We start from the raw sequence: 21400 nt of genomic DNA on the forward strand, positions 1-21400 counted from the left end.
CATGTTTTCATTATTACAGGCCCGTCGCTGGACTGTACTGATCACACCTGGATCAATGATGATTGGCTGATGACCCAAACTGAGCTGTGAGGTGCTGGGCGAGTCCTCTTTGTGAAAAGCTCATCAAGCTTGACATCCCAGAATACTTCCACAGCTCCGGAGCAAGACTGGAAGGTTGGTAGTTTGAGTCTCAGCTCCATCAATCTGCTCACCTCCAATAATAAAGACACTGAAGTGCTGCTTTGTGAGTCTTTGTAGGAGAGCAATGATTTAAATGCATGAAAACACACACACACACACACACACACACACACACACTGAGCTGTTTAGTCAACATTGCTCAGTGGAGCATCACAGCACTGCTGGCTGCTTTGCTGCAACACATGGAGGAACCAGCTCTGCAACACACACACAAACACACTCATCTCCTGGCTGTGCTGCAGGCGGAGGATGGATGTTTGGGGTCAGAGCTGCTGGAGTTTGTCGTGTTCTGGCTTGTGTGTGACCGTGTGTGTGTGTGTGTGTGTGTGTGTGTGTGCGTGTGTGTGTGTGTGCGTGTGTGTGTGCGCGTGTGTGTGTGTGCGTGTGTGTGTGTGTGTGTGTGCGTGTGCGTGTGTCTCCTGTCAGATTGAATTGGTGTTTCTGCCAGGTTTGCAGAGGAGCAGCTCACCTGTAGCTTCTGTGTTCACCACACCTGACACGCTCTCACACGAGTTGTGATCAGAGCAGCGTCAGGAAACAAACTGCAGGTCAGCACACACACACACACACACAGCCTCTGATAAATGAAGTGTGAGTCTGCTGTCTGAAGCCAATCGAGATGGTCGACGGTCCTGGACGGGAAATATTGTCTGTCTCTGTGTTTACAGAATTCAGAGCTGGGAATGATTGAATTAATCTTCAGGTGTGTGTGCGTGTGTGTGTATGTGTGTCAAACAGCAGCAGTGTTACTGAGAAAAAGCTCTCTGCCAATGAACAGTCGAGTGCTGCGTTACTGTGAAAAGAAGTGGTGGTTTGTGCAGAGAGTGAGACCCTGGACTGACAAACACAGGTGTTCCCCCTCATCACCCGACCTCCACGTCATCTACAGTAACTTAAAGTTTGGAAACAGCAGAGCAGCAAAAAAGCTCTAAAACCAAACGCAGGGTGATGGTAGCTCGCTTCGTCCTTTTGTAGGCACGGGGGGGGGTCAGCGCTCAGAAGGTCAAAGGGTCAGAACGACTGACACATGGGACGCTGTGCAGAGACAGAGCCTGGCTATAAGACTAACAGCGTCACACTGATGGTAGCCTCCATCTTCAGGTATTTAGCTTACTGACTACTACTTTACTCCCAGAGGAGAAAGTGTAACATGTTGTTATGAACGTTGTGTGGCGCCTCTGCTGGTTTTCAGTGACACTTTAAACAGTTTACTGGTTAAACTGGTTTAAATTCCATTTCATGTGGAATGAAAAAGGTTTAAAAAATCTTAGATTTAATTTAACCTCAGAATATTTAATTTTATATTATAAAAAGCATCTCAAAATGTAAAATGCTGAGTCGAGTTAATGAATCGCTCTTTAATGCATTAACGTGCGCTGACTGACTTTGATGGCATTTTCTTCCCATTGAAGAAGACACGTGAACGTCTGTTATTCCGGTACCGGCTGCTCCCAGGAGGAGGCCGAGGGGAAAACGACATGTTAACAGAGAGGGAGAGCCAACATCCACCTCTCTTTATGTTTCACGCTCACTGCCACACGCTGAGCGCAGCAGGAGTGCTGCTCCTCACTGGGAGGCATCATTATGGATCTCCATCTCTGCGCCGATCGTCCCACGGCAGCTCGGCAGGAGCGAGCGGCCTCGGAAGACACGTCTCTGCCGCTTAGCTTTGTTTTCTCTGTGAGTGGAGCGAAAGGGAGGATCACTGGAATATTCCCATTTTTTTCCAATTTGACCTTGCTTAACTGGTAGCGCTGTGGGTGTGCGCAGGTTGCCATACGCATGACGGTGCATCGTGTAAGTGCACAAAAAGCAGTTCCCATTTGTTCCTTCCATCCATCCTTCGGTTTTCTGAAGCACTTCTTCAGGTTGGTGCCTGAAACAGTCTGACAGCAGGCGTCGCAGTGCAGCCGCTCTCGTTCTGTTCAGCGTAGACTCGTCAGCACAGACACAGTCCTACTTTCAAGCCTCCTCAGCCCAGAAAGCCCAGCTTCTCACCACACCTCGTTCTCTCACACATTCAGGCTGCTGGGCTTTGGCAGTGTGACGTTAGCGGTTCGAATACAGCCGCTTTTCTTTGTTTGTCTGTTTCCCAGAATGCATCAGAGGACTGGCGGCCGGCAGCTTAGTCGTTTACAGCTCTCCTGAGAGTTCAGTCAGACCTGTTTGGCTGCTCAGGATTTCAAATGAGCTGGTGAAAAAGCTTGTTTACCTGCTTTGCTCTTCGTCACGTTTCAACCTGAGCTAAGTGTTGCACCGCGTCAGGACGTCGTTAAGTGCACATAAAGGCCAACAGCTGAAAGAAGTCATGATGTGAAACTGACCAAAGCGTTCGCTGGCTTTCTGTTGAGCTGCATCAACACTGGATGAGTCGCTGGCTGACACGACGTTCGATACTCAAACGCGGTGAGAGAAAGTCGTGCAGGTTTGTTTACTCTGTGTTTGCGGTGCTGAAATCAGCTCCTTGATGTCGAGCTGATCAAAATATCTCAATCATAAATGAGATCATTTAGTTGGTGTCAGAGGCTGTTAAAGCTCAACTCAGCTGAACCTGCTAAAAAGTCTTTGATTCTGTCAAAGCCAAAGAAAGTCATTGAGGTTATTAATTCAGGCCCGGTGGTCTGAACACAACAGCATAATAGTGTGTAATTAGCCCAATCAGGTACATTGTTGCTAGGCTTCCAGAGAAGCCTGCGGTGTGTATTTGCTGTGCGCTGGCGCTGCTGTTAATGACTGGAGCTGCTGTTAGCCCCTCAGCTACTGGTAAATCGCAAATCAGGCGCTCTGAGTCACAGCTCTGTTCAAAGCTAATAGAGTGAATTCAGGGACAGGTTGTTGTTGTTGTTTGTGTTCGGTCCCCTCGGCGATATCGACACGAAATAAGCAGGCGGTGCGCGGCGGTCTGGCTACAGCTGCAAACACAAGAAGCCAGAGCATCAATTAAAAGTGAAGCCTCCTCGTGTCTGTTTCCACAGATCTCTGTACGGCCAAGGAAATGTTCAAATCAGCGTTAACAACGAACAGAGTTGTGATTTTTCCATCCAGGTGGTGGAGAAAGTTTCAAGATCAGTGGAAATTTAAGCCAATCAGAGGAAAGTTGGGCGGATGGTCATAAAGAAGCAGAAGCTAAAACGTGCTGTCATAGTGTCTGAACCAAGGCCTAGAACAGATTAGTTTGGACGGTGGATCATACAAAGCTAATCTAGTGAAGTGCAAGAAGAAGCAAATAGAGCTGGAAATAAGCAGAGAGCTGCAAACCCTGAAAAGTGGATGGATGGACAGAAATGGGCAAAACAGTTTAAGATTTCTTCACCAACCAGGCACAAACCTGACACAGGGCCAGAGTTTGCCACCTGCAGCCAGATATACCAGATTCTCAATCACATCAAAGGGAGCACCCAAATTACAAGCCTGACTGGGACTCTGCGCACCGCAGCCGGCACCCATCCTTTCACTCAGCCGAGCCACGGCCGGTCTAACTCAGCTCCTGACTTTCAGGATTTTTGATGCAGAACCATGAGTCGTGTCTCAGTAGGTCTCTGGTAGCGTTATTGTACAGTGAATACATTTGATACGTTTGACTTCTCACTGCTGTTTCTGTCACAGACCGACAGCTTAATTTGTTTTGGGACACATTCAATGGAAGGCAATGTGAAAACAGTGTAAAGGGTTTCTTTTTAAATTCTATTTCACTAGCAGGGACCACATCCTTGGTAACGGTGGGCGATGAGGGATGAGGAGTGTGAATGGTGCTGCGGTTTGGGGAAGGCCTTGAAGGGGACTGGCGACGGCTCTCGGGCCGGGCAGATCCCCATGTACTAACGAGAAATAAATGGAGGAAAGGAAGAGAGGAAAGAAAAGGGGGGCGCGGGGGGGGGGGCATGAAAATGAGAACAGCAGGTATTGGAGGGGGGGGAGGGGGGGGGGGGTTATAGCCTGAGGCCAGAGAGGGGGTGAAGGAGGAGTGGTCCCACTCCTGAAATTCAGATGATATCTCCACTAAAAATCATCAGGAGCTTATCCAGGATGCAGACACACTCAGTCTCTTGTCATGTTTTTACAGTACCCTGCTGTGACCACTGTGACCGTATGACACTAACACTGACTCTGGATCTCTACGATTCTATTTAAATGCCATCTTTCTTTTACAGCATTGCATTAGACTACACAGTAGTACGTGTACGGCTGGGGAGCAGGGACGGTACCTTGCTCAGGGGAACCTCAGGGTAGCCGTTCAGTGGGTTTGAACCCCCAACCCTTCTGGTCATGGGGCCAGTTAACTTTAAGGTTAGAAAAAAAGTTAATTTGTTACAGATTCTGCTTTATTGTGAAAATATAATTAAAATTATTAGCGCTCATTATTTGAGAACAAGTTTGTGCACGCTGCTGCCACCTGCTGACGCAGATGAAGATCAGTAACATTCCTAAATTTCCTTTCTGGAGTAGTTTAACATTGTGCTTGTTAGGATTTCAGTGCCTGTTATTCAGTCGTTTGCTCAGTTTGTTGATCTGTATCGGCCTCCAGGACATAAATATTTATCGTCTTAGGCTGAAGATCTTGTTGAAACTTTCTTGCTTTAAGCTTTGTGACCAACATTCTGAGCTTGGGCTTTGTAGAAAAGGTGTGACGTCAATGTTTGTATGTATCTGACTCTTCATGGGTAACAAGCACACGTCAGCCTCCCCCAGGTAAACTGCAGGTTAGCAGAATTATCTGCCGTGTGTTGCTGCAGCACTTATCGCCACGCCTTGTACCCACCTAATTAGGAGTGGCGTCATTACGTCGGTGCAGGAAGTGCAGAACGGTCTGTCCTCCATCAAACTCTTCCCACGTTGTGGCGATGACACAACCCTTATCGTATAACAGAAGGGTCTGTCTGCTGATCTCAGTGGCGAGGCTAACGTCGGCTAATCAGCTAGGCTAAAAGTTCAGCCCAGGCTACAGTGTGGGCCACGACACATGGCTGCTGTAATGGCCAATTAGAGCTGACACAGTATGGAGGAGTCAGACATGTGGAGGAGATTAGAGCCACGTCAGCGGGTGGGTCATCGCTCCACTGGGAGGGGAGGAAGTGGGTGTACGGTCTGATCTGTCCAGCGTTCTCCTCCGTATTTATAATCGAAAAGACGTCAGCTCTGAGATTCAGGAGCGGTACTCTGAAGCAACATGTCTGCTATTTTAAGATGTGTACGACATATAAAGCCGTTTTCATAGAGGGAGAAGGTCCAGGTCTTTACATGATGTCCTCCATACAACTGATTCCTAAATTCTTCTTAAAGACAGAAATAAAATTTAAATGAGATGAAAACATCCGCCTGTTAGTTTTTGTGCTGAATTTTCCCTGTTTAGTGTGTAGAAGTGAATCTGAGTGCAGTGTTGGGTTTTCTTCAGTTTTGTTCAGCTTTTGGATCATAGTCTTTTTATTAACCCTGAGAGAAGCCGCATATTATATTTAAGTGTATGGGAAAATGACCTAGCCAGGACCCAATTCCCAATTTTCTGAACCCTTTCACGTCCAAAGTAAGATGGACAACACTGTCCGGTGTAACCTGTGGCTCATTGCTCCCCTGCCATTTGCAGATTGGTCACACGTGGTTTATACTTTCATTAACTTTCCATGCACTGATGATGATGTCATGCACTGATGATGATGTCATGCACTGATGATGATGTCATGCACTGAAGCTTCTCACACATTCAGAGATCCCAAGTTGCACAAAAAAGGATCCCAGACTTTTTTTTTGGATCTTTCACAACAGAATTCAGTTTTTATTTAGAGGGATGAAATAACAACAGTGGCCAAGAACGCAGAGAATTAATCCACGTTTTTTTGTCACCATTCATAGTTTATGTCACATTTGGAAGGAAACCCAGCGATTGTCGAGGCTGATGATGAGGAGTCCATAAAGCACAGACTCTTCTTCAGTTACATTAAACACAAGTTGAACTGTTTGCCTTTTCAGCAGACTTTCATCTCATTACAGATTTATCTCGTTGTCAGCGAGACGTTACACTAAAGCCTTTATTTCAGTTTTCCTCTGGATTCATCCTAAAGATGTTCAGATCTGTTCGACCTTAAGATCTTTGTTATTAGATGCCGTATGGTGCCATCTGGCTAATTATGATGGGAGATTTATTTAGTTGCATCGTTTGACCTTTGTTGGTCTGCTCCAGCTCAACTCGCCGTAATTATTCTTCAGAGACACAGTTTGGCTTAAACATTTTATCATTGTTGTTTAAGTTATAGTAAAATGTGTCAGCTGTGAAGAGAGTTGCTGGATTTGTGAGTTTCGTCTGCCGAGGTCAACACTGGTATCTCCTAGACTTGTAGTCAAGATCGCCTAAACCAAGACCAAGACAATACCAAGACCAGAGGGTATGGAGACCAAGACAGACCGAGTCAAGACCAAGACAAAGTCGAGACGAGACAAAAAGTCTTTAAACTGCAGCCAGATGCTGCTTCGTTTATGGGTCTCAGGCATATTTATGTGTTTTTGCTTTCGCACAGCCCTCCTCACCGCTGTCTACTGTCTCACTCACTCACTGAGAGGACAGACGCACGCTCCACTTGACTGTCGCGTCTCTGACCCTCTCTGTTTTTCACATAATGATATTATCCTATATCCTCGCATGTGATTGGCCACAATATGGAGGGATTGGAGCATAGCTGAGCCACTGTGTGAGAGCTGAGCAGCCAAAGGAAATTAAGTGAGGAGCCGGCTCTCGCTCAATGGGAGTCGACTCTCACTACAAAGCACTCTCTAAGCACGGCTCTTAGAGCTGATGCTTTTGTGCATGACACATTATCGAACGTTACGTTGCGTGTTATGGATACTGTTGACTCCAAATCTCCCGACCACTATGTCGATCTGAGACACCAAGACAGCGAGACCAAGACAAGACCAAGACCACGTAAAAGTGGTCTTGAGACCGGTCTCGAGACATCCACCTCTAGTATCTCCATTTCTCTGCTCCATAATGACTCCTTTCACTCCTCATTCTCTGCCTTCTTTTCTCATTTGCTTTACTTATCACATCTGTATCCTAGGTCTTCGTGCCACTCTAATTTCTCTCTCGATCTTTGATTTTTTTATTTTTGTACTCAGCTGTAACTGAGCTGGGTAGTAGATGTAGTCACTTTCTACCTTATCTACCACTCTCTTTTTCTATTGTTCTTTTTTTCCGGACACTACAATGACTTTGTTAGATCTTATTCATCTGGAGGAAATGCATAAACACATTCAAGCCAGCAGCAGCAGGAGATTCTGGCCTGAAAACAAATCAGTAGCAAAAGAGGAGGTTTGGTACGTTGCACACCACAGGCCTAAGTTTTATGTTTTCCATCACAAAAAGCTGACATTTCAAGCACCAGCAGTTTGAAGAAGAAACATGAGAACATCTCCTGAACATGGATTTTTTTACTCCAGTGAAGATTTAAATCTGGAGTCTAGTTTCTCCTTAATTTTCCTGGTTACCACGGTGCCTAGTCCAGATAAGTCTTACAGCATCTGTTGTAATGCCAAAAGACTTTGATGATGGTCTATCAAACTACGTTTCACTTGAAAGACCTTGGCCTTGGAGGAGGTGTTCCTCTCGCTGAAGCAAGAAAGCTGAGGTACAATCTTCACGTCACCTGAGGCCTCAGCGGCTGCGCTGATTACAGGCAGCAGTTTTATTCTATTTTGGGCGTTGCAGACTTGTGGATGTGCAGGTTGCTGCAGAGGTTTGTTTTCTTTTATTTTAACCCAGAGCCTTCAGTGTGTTTTTGTTCCCTCATACCAAAAAGATATGACTGATCTGAAACAGCTTTCCAGCTGACGAGTTCTTCTAGTTCTTCTAGTTCTAGACACCTGTGCGCTCTCCTCTTTGTGCTTTTCATAAATAATTGTTTGAGCCTGACTGACAGTAAACACACAAATTAGCCATTGTGCTAACTGCATTAGGGAGCTCCAACCAGGGACGCCTGCTGGCTAACCTGCTCACCGGTGTATTCATCCTCTCAGGCTGGTTGGTTTGTACTGGAGGGAGCAGCAATAAGACATGAAATATCCAGCACATGTACCTGAGCCCTGGGAGGGGAAACCTGTGCAGGACGGGAATGTTGAAAGCTGTAGCTGTGTCAGAGCGGGGATTATGCTCGTGCATGAATAACTTTCACCTGTGGCATCAACAGGTCCCACTGTTTGAGTTGGAGTTCACTTTGATGTAAAGGTTTTCTGTTCAGACGTGTCAGCAGACCCTCAGGGATGGATGGTTGGGCTAATGAGCTGGTAGAGGTTTCTGACACACAGCCAACAACAGGTCATCTTGGAAAAAGCACGTCGTACGTTCTGCGTTTAATAAACAGATTGGACCTGAGTTTAAAAAAACAGTATAGCCACTGTAAGTCTAAATCTTTTTTTTTACTCTTTTATAAAGTGAAAAAAAGTCCAGTTTCAAATTGCTTGTTTGTTTTTTAATCCATAAGAAACCAGCCTGGATTAATGTATTAAGATGAAAACACAAACATGCTGTCGTTACATCATCAGCTGTCATTATTAACAACACAGTCTTTACATGTTGGATTTACTTAATATGTTCTGGGCTTCTGCAGCTCTGATGGGGTTTGGACTGGAGGTGGGCAGAGAGCAGGCAGCTCCGAGCGTCCTGTTTGTTCTCCTGCAGTAAAGTACTCCACCATATTCAAACTAAAATTGCTTACTTAAGAAGATTAGACAGAAAATGTGTAATCAACCAGGAACAAAGCTGGAGCGTGGAGAAATTGTAAATGTCAAAAATACACCCGACCATCCTCTGTGCAACTTTCAAGAGATGCTAAATCAGGCCACAGGACAATATTTGAGTAAAGCCTCCGTCACGCACTGAATCAGGAGCACCCTCGAGGAGCTGCTTTGAATATTTGGATCCCTTTTCAAGTGCAAATGTGTGTTGGAGGAAATCAGTGCAGAGAGAGTGCAGTCTGGTGGGGCTGTGAAGCTCTGATGAAGGCTGAAATGTGTTGGCAGCTGTTTTCCTCATTTTTTTTTCACACTAGAATTTCCACTTCCTGCCATGTGAGAGATGAGAGACGGAGTTATAGCGAGAGTTCTGGAGGAAACCCAGTCTGAACCGACTGAATGCTTTCAGGTGACGGAGCTTCTTCTCAGTCCTCTTCAGCTTCATACATCAAAAGCAGAAGGTTGAGAAGCTCGGTGCTACACGGCAAAACGACTCGTCTGTTATTCGCTCGCTCTGGGTCTGGGCCCAGTCCTCCAAACGGGCCTGGGTCTCGGCTGGTGCTGGAAAGGATTCAGGTGACAAAAATTATCACAGGTGGAAGAAAACTGGTGTTTAAAGATGTGATATGAAAGAATCTTAGCTTCTAAGTTTCTTTTAGCTGCTAGATGTTTGTACATGGAGGCAGCAGCCAGTGGGAAACCAAATCAACCTGAAGTAGTGCAAGAAATGCAGCAGAGAGCAACACACAACGCCACTGTGTGTGTGTCTGTGTGTGTGTGTCTGTGTCTGTGACCGTGTGTGTGTGTGTGTGTGTGTGTGTCTGACCGTGTCTGTGTGTGTGTGTGTGTGTGTGTGTCTGTGACCGTGTCTGTGTGTGTGTGTGTGTCTGTGACCGTGTCTGTGTGTGTGTGTGTGTCTGTGACCGTGTCTGTGTGTGTGTGTCTGACCGTGTCGGTGTGTGTGTGTGTCTGTGACCGTGTCTGTGTGTGTCTGTGACCGTGTCTGTGTGTGTGTGTGTCTGTGTCTGTGTGTGTGTGTCTGTGTCTGTGTGTGTGTGTCTGTGACCGTGTCTGTGTCTGTGTGTCTGTGTGTGTGTCTGACCGTGTCTGTCTGTGTGTGTGTCTGTGACCGTGTCTGTGTGTGTGTGTCTGTGTGTGTATCTGTGACCGTGTCTGTGTGTGTGTCTGTGACCGTGTCTGTGTGTGTGTCTGACCGTGTCTGTGTGTGTGTCTGTGACCATGTCTGTGTGTGTGTGTCTGTGTGTGTGTCTGTGTGTGTGTGTCTGTGACCGTGTCTGTGTGTGTGTCTGACCGTGTCTGTGTGTGTGTGTCTGACCGTGTCTGTGTGTGTGTCTGTGACCGTGTCTGTGTGTGTGTGTCTGTGACCATGTCTGTGTGTGTGTGTCTGTGTGTGTGTCTGTGTGTGTGTGTCTGTGACCGTGTCTGTGTGTGTGTCTGACCGTGTCTGTGTGTGTGTGTCTGTGACCGTGTCTGTGTGTGTGTGTCTGTGACCGTGTCTGTGTGTCTGTGACCATGTCTGTGTGTGTGTGTGTCTGTGTGTGTGTGTCTGACCGTGTCTGTGTGTGTGTGTCTGTGACCGTGTCTGTGTGTGTGTGTGTCTGTGACCGTGTCTGTGTGTCTGTGACCATGTCTGTGTGTGTGTGTGTCTGTGTGTGTGTGTGTGTGTCTGACCGTGTCTGTGTGTGTGTGTCTGACCGTGTCTGTGTGTGTGTGTGTCTGTGACTGTGTCTGTGTGTGTGTCTGACCGTGTCTGTGTGTGTGTGTGTCTGTGACCGTGTCTGTGTGTGTGTCTGTGACCGTGTCTGTGTGTGTGAGTCTGACCGTGTCTGTGTGTGTGTGTCTGTGTGTGTGTCTGTGACCGTGTCTGTGTGTGTGTCTGACCGTGTCTGTCTGTGTGTGTGTCTGTGACCGTGTCTGTGTGTGTATCTGTGACCGTGTCTGTGTGTGTGTCTGTGTGTGTGTCTGTGACTGTGTCTGTGTGTGTGTCTGTGACCGTGTGTGTGTGTGTGTGTGTGTGTGTGTCTGTGACCGTGTGTGTGTGTGTGTGTGTGTGTGTGTCTGTGACCGTGTCTGTGTGTGTGTCTGACCGTGTCTGTGTGTGTGTGTCTGTGACCGTGTCTGTGTGTGTGTGTCTGTGTGTGTATCTGTGACCGTGTCTGTGTGTGTGTCTGTGACCGTGTCTGTGTGTGTGTCTGACCGTGTCTGTGTGTGTGTGTGTCTGTGACCGTGTCTGTGTGTGTGTGTGTGTCTGTGACCGTGTCTGTGTGTGTGTCTGACCGTGTCTGTGTGTGTGTGTCTGTGACCGTGTCTGTGTATGTGTGTCTGTGTGTGTATCTGTGACCGTGTGTGTGTGTCTGTGACCGTGTCTGTGTGTGTGTGTCTGTGTGTGTATCTGTGACCGTGTCTGTGTGTGTGTCTGTGACCGTGTCTGTGTGTGTGTCTGACCGTGTCTGTGTGTGTGTGTGTCTGTGACCGTGTCTGTGTGTGTGTGTGTGTCTGTGACCGTGTCTGTGTGTGTGTCTGACCGTGTCTGTGTGTGTGTGTCTGTGACCGTGTCTGTGTATGTGTGTCTGTGTGTGTATCTGTGACCGTGTGTGTGTGTCTGTGACCGTGTCTGTGTGTGTGTGTCTGTGTGTGTGTCTGACCGTGTCTGTCTGTGTGTGTGTCTGTGACCGTGTCTGTGTGTGTGTGTGTCTGTGTGTGTATCTGTGACCGTGTCTGTGTGTGTGTGTGTCTGTGACCGTGTCTGTGTGTGTGTCTGACCGTGTCTGTGTGTGTGTGTCTGTGTGTGTGTCTGACCGTGTCTGTCTGTGTGTGTGTCTGTGACCGTGTCTGTGTGTGTGTGTGTCTGTGTGTGTGTGTGTCTGTGACCGTGTCTGTGTGTGTGTCTGACCGTGTCTGTCTGTGTGTGTGTCTGTGACCGTGTCTGTGTGTGTGTGTGTGTGTCTGTGTTTGTATCTGTGACCGTGTCTGTGTGTGTGTCTGTGACCGTGTCTGTGTGTGTGTCTGACCGTGTCTGTGTCTGTGTGTGTGTGTGTCTGTGTGTGTGTGTCTGTGACCGTGTGTGTGTGTGTCTGTGTCTGTGACCGTGTCTGTGTGTGTGTGTCTGCGTGTGTATCTGTGACCGTGTCTGTGTGTGTGTCTGTGACCGTGTATGTGTGTGTGTGTGTCTGTGACCGTGTCTGTGTGTGTGTGTCTGACCGTGTCTGTGTCTGTGTCTGTGACCGTGTCTGTTTGTGTAGTTTTGTTTGAGCTGCTGTGAACAGTTGTTGAGCTCACAGGTTGCAGAGATCTGTGAGGCAGCTGCACTTTGTTACTCAGTAAATTGTCAGAACAATGTGAAACTTTTCTTTTTGATAAAATATATTTGAATTGTCTTGTTTTGTCAGACCAACATGCAAAAGTCCTAAAATGTTGAGTTACACGTGTCGTAATTTTCCAAAATAAACATTCTCATATTTGAGAAGCTGAAACAAAAAAGCTCAATAATGAGTCATCAGAAAAAATGCCGTTGATAAAATGTCAGCTGTCAAAATGCCAGTTAAGCGTCACGTTGGTCCCCGAGGCTGACTGCAGCGAGGCGTCGGGATGTGAATCTGCAGCTGTGCAGCAGGAAACAGCAGCAGCATCTTCTCAGCCTCAGAGATGCAGGTGTGCAGATGGCGGCAAGACCGGGGGGAGGAGGAGGTGTGTGGATGAACAGCTGGAGAACTGGAGAGGGCTGAAGGAGGTGGAGGAGGGTGCCTATTTTTGCTGCCCTGAATATCATCCAGTGGATGCTGGTGGTTAATGTATGGGTGGCTTGTGGCACTCTCACAGCCAGAGCATGAGCGAGTGAGCCTGGGCAGGAGGGGAGGGAGGGAAGGGGGGGGGAGGAGGTGGCAGGCAATAGATCAAACGCGCCGAGATGAGCAGCATGGCGGCCAGCCCCCCTCCCCTCCTCCACGAGCCGTTCCCGGAGGTCATTTTGGGCCTGAGAAATAACAACCGCACCGAGCGGCACGCCGCGTCCTAATTGTGTGTCGCTGCACTCCATTGGTCGAGAAAAATGCAACTTAATCAGCTGGTCCAGCTCAGAGGTTCCCCAAAGAGCTGCAGCCGGGACAAACGTGCACGAGCGTTTTTCAAAGGGCAAAAAAGTGCACGTAGCACAAAGGGATCCCTGACAAAGGACTTTGAACGCTGCTTAAAACGTACGAGCTGCGATTAGTAAAAGTGCTTTTTCATGCTTTTATTCCAGCTGACATTAAATAGAGTTAATAACTGCATCACTTCTCCCTGCGTGTCTCTGTGGTTTTGATGGATGTCGCATCCCTCTGCTGGTTCACATGAAACGCACACACACGTGAGAGTGCACGTATCTGCATGAGCGGGCCCCGCCCACCATCAGCCTCACCAAATCAGTGACTGTTTTATTCCAACTACATAATAATGGGCATATTCTTTCATTGTTTTTTTTTTAAATTCCTCATTAAGATTTTAATTGTCGAGGATGTGAAATGAACTCAGAGCGTCACACGTGGACAACATTGTGTTTACTGTTGCCATGACAGCACTGTTCCTCCAGTACATTTAGAAAATAAACTGTATATTTTATTTTTGTAAATGTAATTTCTTTTTCTTTTACCGCGGCTCTTTTGTGTCCTGAGCTGGAACGAGTGTAAACTGTGTGAATGTCGAGTGCATCCATCTGACGTTTTAGTAGTTTGCATAATTCCTTTATTTTTAGCTAATATTTTGGGGGGAGGGGCTTAAAAAGACTAAAGTTTGTAGAAATCAATAAACAATGAAGAAATGTATTAAATCAATACAAGTATTTAAAATCTGTGACAGCTGCCCACACATGTCGGTGCAGGGCGACGTGAACGAGAGCACGTGCTCATACATCACACCCACATTTATGTGCGTTTCACATGCGCGGGCAGAGGGCCGCATCCTTACTCCTGGCGTTCCTGTGGGACTCCTCGTTTCCCGGGTTAATTCTTCTGTTGCTGTGCCCTTGAACAAGGCATCAGCAGAGAATGAGCCTCTCTGCGAGGCGAGCAGTAAACTGTTCTTCATCCTTTATTTCATCCGTATTCACAGCGTTTAAGATCACAAGATAAAATCGTCTTACAAAATAAAAGTATTGCTCACAGATTAGATTCGATCTCAGATTTCAAATATCACCCCGAGTCCTTTATGATTTATTAAACTCGTGATGAACGATGCTGTGTCCTCACAGACAAACAGGAGCACGCGTGAGGAGCCTGTGATCACGCTGTCAGCACGTCGTCCACAAAGCTTTACCTCAGCTGTGAGTCTGCACAGACACACTCGGGGTTTGTGTCCGTCTGACTGCAGAGGAACACACGGCAGCCAAACTGAAGCTAAACAGGAGGCACTTCATCTGTAAGGATGGGTGTTTTCTTCTAACTTTCAGATTCCTGCAACAAAAGCAGCTGATGGTGACACCATGACATCACAGCACACAGGTACAGGTGTGATAGTAACCGCTATCACCAGCCTGTGAGAAGTGTGTGTGCTGCAGAGCTGCAGAGCTGCACACAGACTCTGAATAAAAACAAGCAGCTAATCTCCACCCAGAACATGTTTTTTCTGCTTCATAGCAAACGAACAGATGTGACACAAAAGTAATTTGCTTTAATCTCTGAACATTCAAACAAATTCAATTAAATGATTTTAATTAATGGCAGATTTTTTTCTTTTTTTATAGAACAAATAAAGAAAAAATAAAATAGTAATGTGTGTGACTAAAATTAACCTAATATGCAGAATAAACTGCAGTTTGTTCTTCTCATCAGCTGTGTCTGAAATTTGGAGCCAGTACAAAAGGCTGCCCCACCCCCACTGCCAAAGAGCCAATCAGCAGCTGAACCAGGACACAGATTAAGCCAGTATGCTGCGTGCTAGCACACATACAGCATCTACCTGTGGTAAACATGCAGGTGAGTGGTCTTTCCACAAACCAGCTCCAGCTCCTCGTCCTCCAGGGTAAGAGGGCTGAGAGCAGCCCTGATTCCTGCACGCAGCGTCGGAAAGCGTGACCACAAAGACGTTTACAGCGAGCGCGAGGCCCTCAGACGTCCTTCACAGCAAACATCCTCACTTTCCTCGAGTGGCCCGGCTTTCACAAAACACACAGTGCACACACACACGCGGCAAATAAAAGGCTCTTCAGCCACAAACCAATTTTCTAGAGAGCGAGCATCCTTTGTAAGTCAGGTCGTCACGACAACGAGCCTGTGCTGCCTGCAGCCGCCGGGTCACCAGCCAATCACACGGCATTGATTATCTGTCAGCATCTTCCCCTCAGACACACATGCACACACACACAGACACACACACACACAGACACACACACAGACACACACACACAGACACACACACACAGACAAACACTCACACACAGACACAGTCACACACAGAGACACACACACACACAGACACACATGCACACACACACAGACACACACTCACACACACACAGACACACACACAGACACACACACTAATGAATACGTGTGTACTGAAGTTAGCTGCTGAGTTTGATTTTCATGTTTTTGTTTGTCAAACAACATATTTTATATTTTCAGTTCACTTCAACTTCATTAACAATGCACCAAATCACAACAGCAGTCACCTCGAGGTACTTTATACTGTACAGACCCCACAATAATACAGAGAACAATCATATGACCCCCTATGAGCAAGCACTTTGGCCACAGTGGGAAGGAAAAACTTCCTTTTAACAGGAAGAAACCTCCGGCAGAACCGGGCTCAGGGAGGGGCGGGGCCATCTGCTGCGACCGGCTGGGATGAGGGGAGGAGTCAGGACAAAGGCTAAAGAAAAAATAAGAATCAGTGACATCCAGAGTTGGAGAATTCAGAGAACTATGTTAAAAATTAACTTTAAAGTTTTAATTAAATCAACTTTTTACAAATGTAGACATCATTAACTGTATGTTGACAAAGTGTCCAGATGACTGAAAAACTGAATGACTGAACCCGTGACACGCCCTGCAGAGAAACGGGCTCATGGTGTGAGCTAAAGAAGAGAGGGACTGTGAGCAAACATGCAGGACATGAGCTGTGATTGGTCAGCTCGTCAGTTTGCTTGAGCTGTGAGGGGCCGAACACTAACATCACTGATTTTCACTCTCATGAAAACACGCGAGGTTACTCTTACTTCTGTCTGGTGAAACCTGTGAACATAGATATCAGCTCAGCGTGTCAGTGTTCTAATGTTTCATTTGATGTTTTTAAACTAAAATCCAGCTGTCAAAGCTGCGACTGATTAAAATGCATGTATTCGTTCAGCCATCAGGACCAAAGCACCGCGCTCGTCCTCGTCTCCCTGAGCTGTGGAGGATGAGCTTCCTTCATCACACACTGAGTGCTGGTTAAAGTTTGGCTCCAGTTTGGTCATGGACTGAGAGAAGAGCAGGAAAAGAAATTAAAACTTCCTCGTGAGTGGGGAAAGTGAACGAATTCCTCCTCCGAATGCTTTCTGTCCAAACGGCCGGCTGCAGCCCGAGAGGCCTCCAGGAAACGCTCGCCGGCACATTTCTTTGGGGATGAAGCTCGTGGTATTTGCATTTTTAGACCTAGTGTCCATTACACCTGTGACTGAGATGCAAATGGTTGAAATTTGTGACTTGAGGTGGATCCAGTTAATGATTTTGAAGTGATATTTATTGGAATCTTGGCTCCTCTTTCATAAAACATTTGGAAAACGAGTCTTGGCTGTGGAGCTCGTCCCTTTCAGAGGTTTGGGAAGTGTGTTTCTCGGCTGATTCCAGACTCTTCGGGTTGATGACAGAATGAGGTCAGACTGCAGAAATGACTATAAATTTTTCATATATTGTATTTTGGGGTTAACGTGGTTTTTTTAAAGCTGCACAGGTTGAGTTGTTAAGAGCGGCTAACCAGCCCTGAATCGTGTAATTGAGCAAGTCCATTTCTTTTAAATGCTCTAACAACCACCGCCTCCTTCAAGCGAAGTACAGTCATACAAGCGTTCCAACGTGGAGTCCCTCTGGATCACAAATGTAAATTGTTTGAGCGTGTCAGGGTGAATCAGCCCGTCCGTTGCTCCGCTCTGAACTTTACACCTGAGCTTATTTTCAGGCGCTTCTTTCGGTCGGGGGAGCTGATTCGTGCTGATAGCGGCGTGTACTGAGGCCATAATGCAAATGTGGTGGACCGCGGGGCGAAGCGGTCTGTGACTATGTGATCTGCCGCCGTCAGAGACCCCACCCCCCACCCCCCTCCCACAGGCAGAATGCAGGGAGCTAAATGAATGAACAAACAGTTGAGGTTCGGCGATCATGGCGGCAGCTGCTCTCGGGGTTTTTTTAGCGGCTGTGATCACGAGGAAGGCGTAGACGAGGCGAGCTGCTGACAGGGAGCTGATGTGGCGTCTGGATTCCCACTGGGGGGCTCTTGCTATAAATGTCTCTGCTGTCAGACGTTCTGGGTTAACGCCTCCAGCAAACAGCTCAAACCTGCTGCTGCTGTTGATCTGCAGCAGACACAAATGCAGCCGCAGTTTAAAGACTTTGAGTTTATTCCCAGACAGCACACATGCTCGGGATAATCCGGGTACTTACAGTACGGCCCACTTACAGCTGCGGCAAAGGCTGTGTGGGCCAGAAGTCACGAGGCAGGGACGACAAAGGTTGCAGCATGTCGCACACCTAACAGCCGGACCTGTGGCTGAGCTGCCGCTGCCCCACTCAGCCTGAGTTGATGCTGTGAGTCAGCACCAGACGTGCCCCAAAGAATTCTGCACATAGCTCATGCTCTTCACGCCTTGAAAGCCCAATCGGAGTGACCCTCGACGTTCTTCTCTGCCTGCAGGGCTTTCTGCCATGTTTCAGGATTATGGAACAACATGACTGGGTGTGCATCAGATGGTAGTGACGGTGGTCTCTGCCTGTGCAGCTACACGTGGAAAAACCCAGAAACTACTCCAGTGGAGGTCAAAGCACGTCTCTATTGATTTATACTGAGGTGTCCAAACTCATCATTAAGGGTACAGGCGAGGTCGTCAGAGTCAGTTAATCTTCTGGAATCTTTTAAAAGTGTTTTATGTGACATAGTTTTATTAATAATCTTAATTATAGCTTGAGAAGTCTGAGTTTTCCCTTCAGCAAACCTCAGTTGTATGATTAGCTTAGATTTTAGCTTGTTAACCAAGAATTTCAGAAACTGGAAGATTTGTTGGGAAGACGTATGTCCAGAGTCCACTTCGTTAGACCCAAACAGGCTGAGGTCTCTGGTTCTGGGGTTCATTGTTCCCATTCTTATGTATAAAGTTTTGCTCTGACTTTGCTCCAGATTCTGGTGATGGCTGTAAGCAGAACTCTTATCCTCACAGAGAAATGCGTAAACACTATGTTGGTGTTTTTACAGTAGGGCCTCTAAACATTGTGAGATGGCTTCGTCTTCCTTCTTTCACATGATCTGTGTCTCACACATCCACTCGCTTCTGTACAAACTTTGAATCATTTAGTCAACAGTCATGAATTGTACACGAATCCTCAGCGACATGGCTGACGACCCCACGGTGAGGCGTACGTTTCTTCCCCCTTCAGCTGAGGGAGCTGCTGCCCAAACGCTGTTCTGTGCGTTGGCGCGTCGCTGTTCGAGCGGTGCTTGCTGCGTCTGGTCTCGTTCCCTGCCGGTGAATCCTGAGTCAAAGCTCCAGACGCTGTCATCACGCTTGCATCTTGAGCAGCGTGAGTGGTGAACAGAGAGGCGTGGCGATGGCCGCAGTTTGAAGGACTCTGAGTCGAGTGTCGGCCTCTCCGAGATCATTGTGGTTGTGTTTCAGAGGCGCTGGGAGAAGACCTCAGGGACGGGGCTTCTGCTTTTTGCAGGGCTGGACGATTCTTTGAAGTGCTCGATATCGCATATCATAAATAAACATAAGGCTAAGCATAAGTTTGGAGAGCAGGAGGCCCGGCGTGTGTGTGTACAGAAGCGTGTGACTGTGAATGTCTCGCGCTGATTTAAAAAGAGCCGCTGAAATCGTCGTGCAGCAGAACAGCTGAATCTCGACTCTTTCATCTCCTTGTAATTAATTAAGAAAAGAAAACATCTCTAAATCGATTAGATATCGTTGGGGGTCGTGAAAGCTCGGAGGAGCTCATAAGGTAAGCGTGGATCACGGTGGCGTGAACAGAAGAGCGAGGGGATGATGGATGTTATTTAAATTGGACTCCTAATGTGTCTCATACAGGTTCACGCACTGTGTCGTGGGCTTCACCCACAGATGAGATCTTCACAGGTGTCCAAAATAACGTGAATTCATTTGGACTCGCTGCCCTCCTCCTCGGCTCCTTCTCCTGACCTCGGCCGACCTCATCTGCCTCGGTGTGATCCGGAGTTAATGAAAAAATATATAGGGTGCAAAAAGTGCCTAAAATCAGATTCATAGGTTCCACCTTAAGGATTTAAGGCTATGAGCGGCCATCGTTCTGCATGATTATAAATATTTAAAGGCGGTGAGGATGGACGAGGGCCGGCGTCTGCCCGACAAGGTCGCCGTAAAAGAGGAAGACGTTTGATAGATACTGTTCGTTACACGCCGCCTCCGGAAGGAAGGGCTCGCTCTTTGAGGGCCGTGACGGGGAAATGGCTGCTGATCCCGGATCACTGGGAGGCTTCATGAATGATAAAATGGATATTAAACTGTAGACAGTTGGAAGAGTTTGCCTTTGGAAGCAGTGTCATTGTGCAGCTGCAGGAGTGGAAGTCAATATTCAAAGCACAGCAGGTTCAGTCTGCTAATAGACACGAATCACTCTTGATTCAGAGGTAATCGATCTGACAAACTCGGCTGTGTCGCAGTGAAAAACTCTCAGTTTTGTTGATCTGGATGCTTATAGCCACTTCCTGTGCCGACCTCTGCTGGGGTCAGGGAGCACGTGTGCACCTCACTGTGCTGTTTCTTATTCGTGCTGTCACAAACACACAAACCACGGCTCATGACCCAGAATGCAAAGCGAGAAACCTGATAAACTTGTGACTGATAAAGCTGGATCTTTACAGACAGACACCGAGGATTAAAAAAGCATCTCTACGCCACAACACAAACTCAGGTCCCCGTGTTTGCTTCTTGCAAACATAGAACAGTTTTGGATAACGTCTGCAGGCTTACTTGTTGTTCCTAGAGTATTTAAAAGTAGAATGGGAGGCAGAGCCTTCAGTTTTCAGGCCCCTCTTCTGTGGAACCAGTTTGGATTCAGGAGACGTCTGCCTGTTCTGGTATTCTATGGTAAATGCCAGTCGGGCTCCACGGTGCCGGGCAGTGAACACAGGGCCCACTAGAGGACTTGGGACCCTCAGGACAACCTCATGAAGTCTGTGTCTGATTGTTTGGTCCCAGACGTTCACAGCAGTAACCTCCTGGAGGTCGTTTTGTAGCTCTGGTAGTGCTCATCCTGCTCCTCCTTACACAAAGGAGCAAATAGCACTCCTGCAGATGGGTTAATGGCCTTCTATGGCCCTGTCTCCTCCCCCAACATGTCATCGGCCTCCAGCTGTAAAACCATTCCTGTTCTGGGTGGTGTCTCATTGTTGCCCTTCTCGTGCACGCTGCTATTTCGCTGGCCAGATCAATATCCCAGAGGTTTAACCGGCTAGTTACTGATACTGGTGTGTGTCATTAACAGGAATGTTACTGTCAAATTAAAATGAGAAAATTCTTCCTTTTTTGTCACAGATTTAATAAATATTTCTGTTACAGCACATTTGTTCCTGTTTGCTTTCACACAAAGACAGACTTAAAAGCATCGCTCACTCTCAGATGATTTCTTCAGATTTGAAACCAACTCGAGTGATTTTTCCTCCCAGCCGACAGCAAATTGTTCTCCTGTAATAAACGGTGAAGCAGACTGTCCATCTCCGCTGGCCTTGGAGCTGATTTCTCTCCTGCGACTAAAGCGGAAAAAGTCAAGAACAAAGCGGAGTTTGCTGTCGGCTTTCATTTTATAAAAGATGCTACAAGTCTAGGATTTGGTGACATCTACGAAGCAGACGTGTGTTTGAGTTTCATCAGCAGACCTCGATGAGTGTTTCTCCTGGACGAAGCCTGGTGGACACGGGGAATTACTGCTCATTTTCTGGTGCTCACCTCCAAGAGTTGGAGTCCTGTAATCACATAACACCAGCTTGCCCCCAATCAGTGCAGTACAAGAGCATGACGGCCTTCAGATCTGATCCTCCGCACTTAATGCCAGCCCGTCCGTGTGATGTGAAGATCAATAAATCTACAGAGACCCGAGCGTGAGGAATTGATTCTGTAAATGGAAGATTTTTAGCACAGTTAAATGGTGGCCTGTTTTCGTTAAGGCACCAAACGAGCTAAGGTCAAGGGCTCTGAGGTCACCGCCCACTTCCTGTTTGTGTTCTGACTGAGCGATGTTTGTCACCGCTGATGGAGGGTGGGATC

General features: G+C 47.2%; 1 protein-coding gene across 2 annotated transcripts in view; it reads left to right on the forward strand.

The window, feature by feature from the left end:
* Positions 1-21400, forward strand: part of LOC134624235 (glutamate receptor ionotropic, kainate 5-like) — a 205449-nt gene that overhangs the window by 28571 nt on the left and 155478 nt on the right. Inside the window, exon 1 of one of the 2 annotated variants that reach the window (XM_063469198.1) lies at positions 69-174. The exons of the other annotated variant lie outside the window; for it this stretch is intronic. The gene's annotated coding sequence lies outside the window, so the exon portion shown is untranslated. Of the gene's footprint in view, positions 1-68; positions 175-21400 lie in introns of those variants that run through there. 2 annotated transcript variants of the gene reach the window in all.

Source organism: Pelmatolapia mariae, linkage group LG3_W (assembly GCF_036321145.2).
Source record: "Pelmatolapia mariae isolate MD_Pm_ZW linkage group LG3_W, Pm_UMD_F_2, whole genome shotgun sequence".
In the NCBI taxonomy this organism is placed as follows: domain Eukaryota; kingdom Metazoa; phylum Chordata; class Actinopteri; order Cichliformes; family Cichlidae; genus Pelmatolapia; species Pelmatolapia mariae.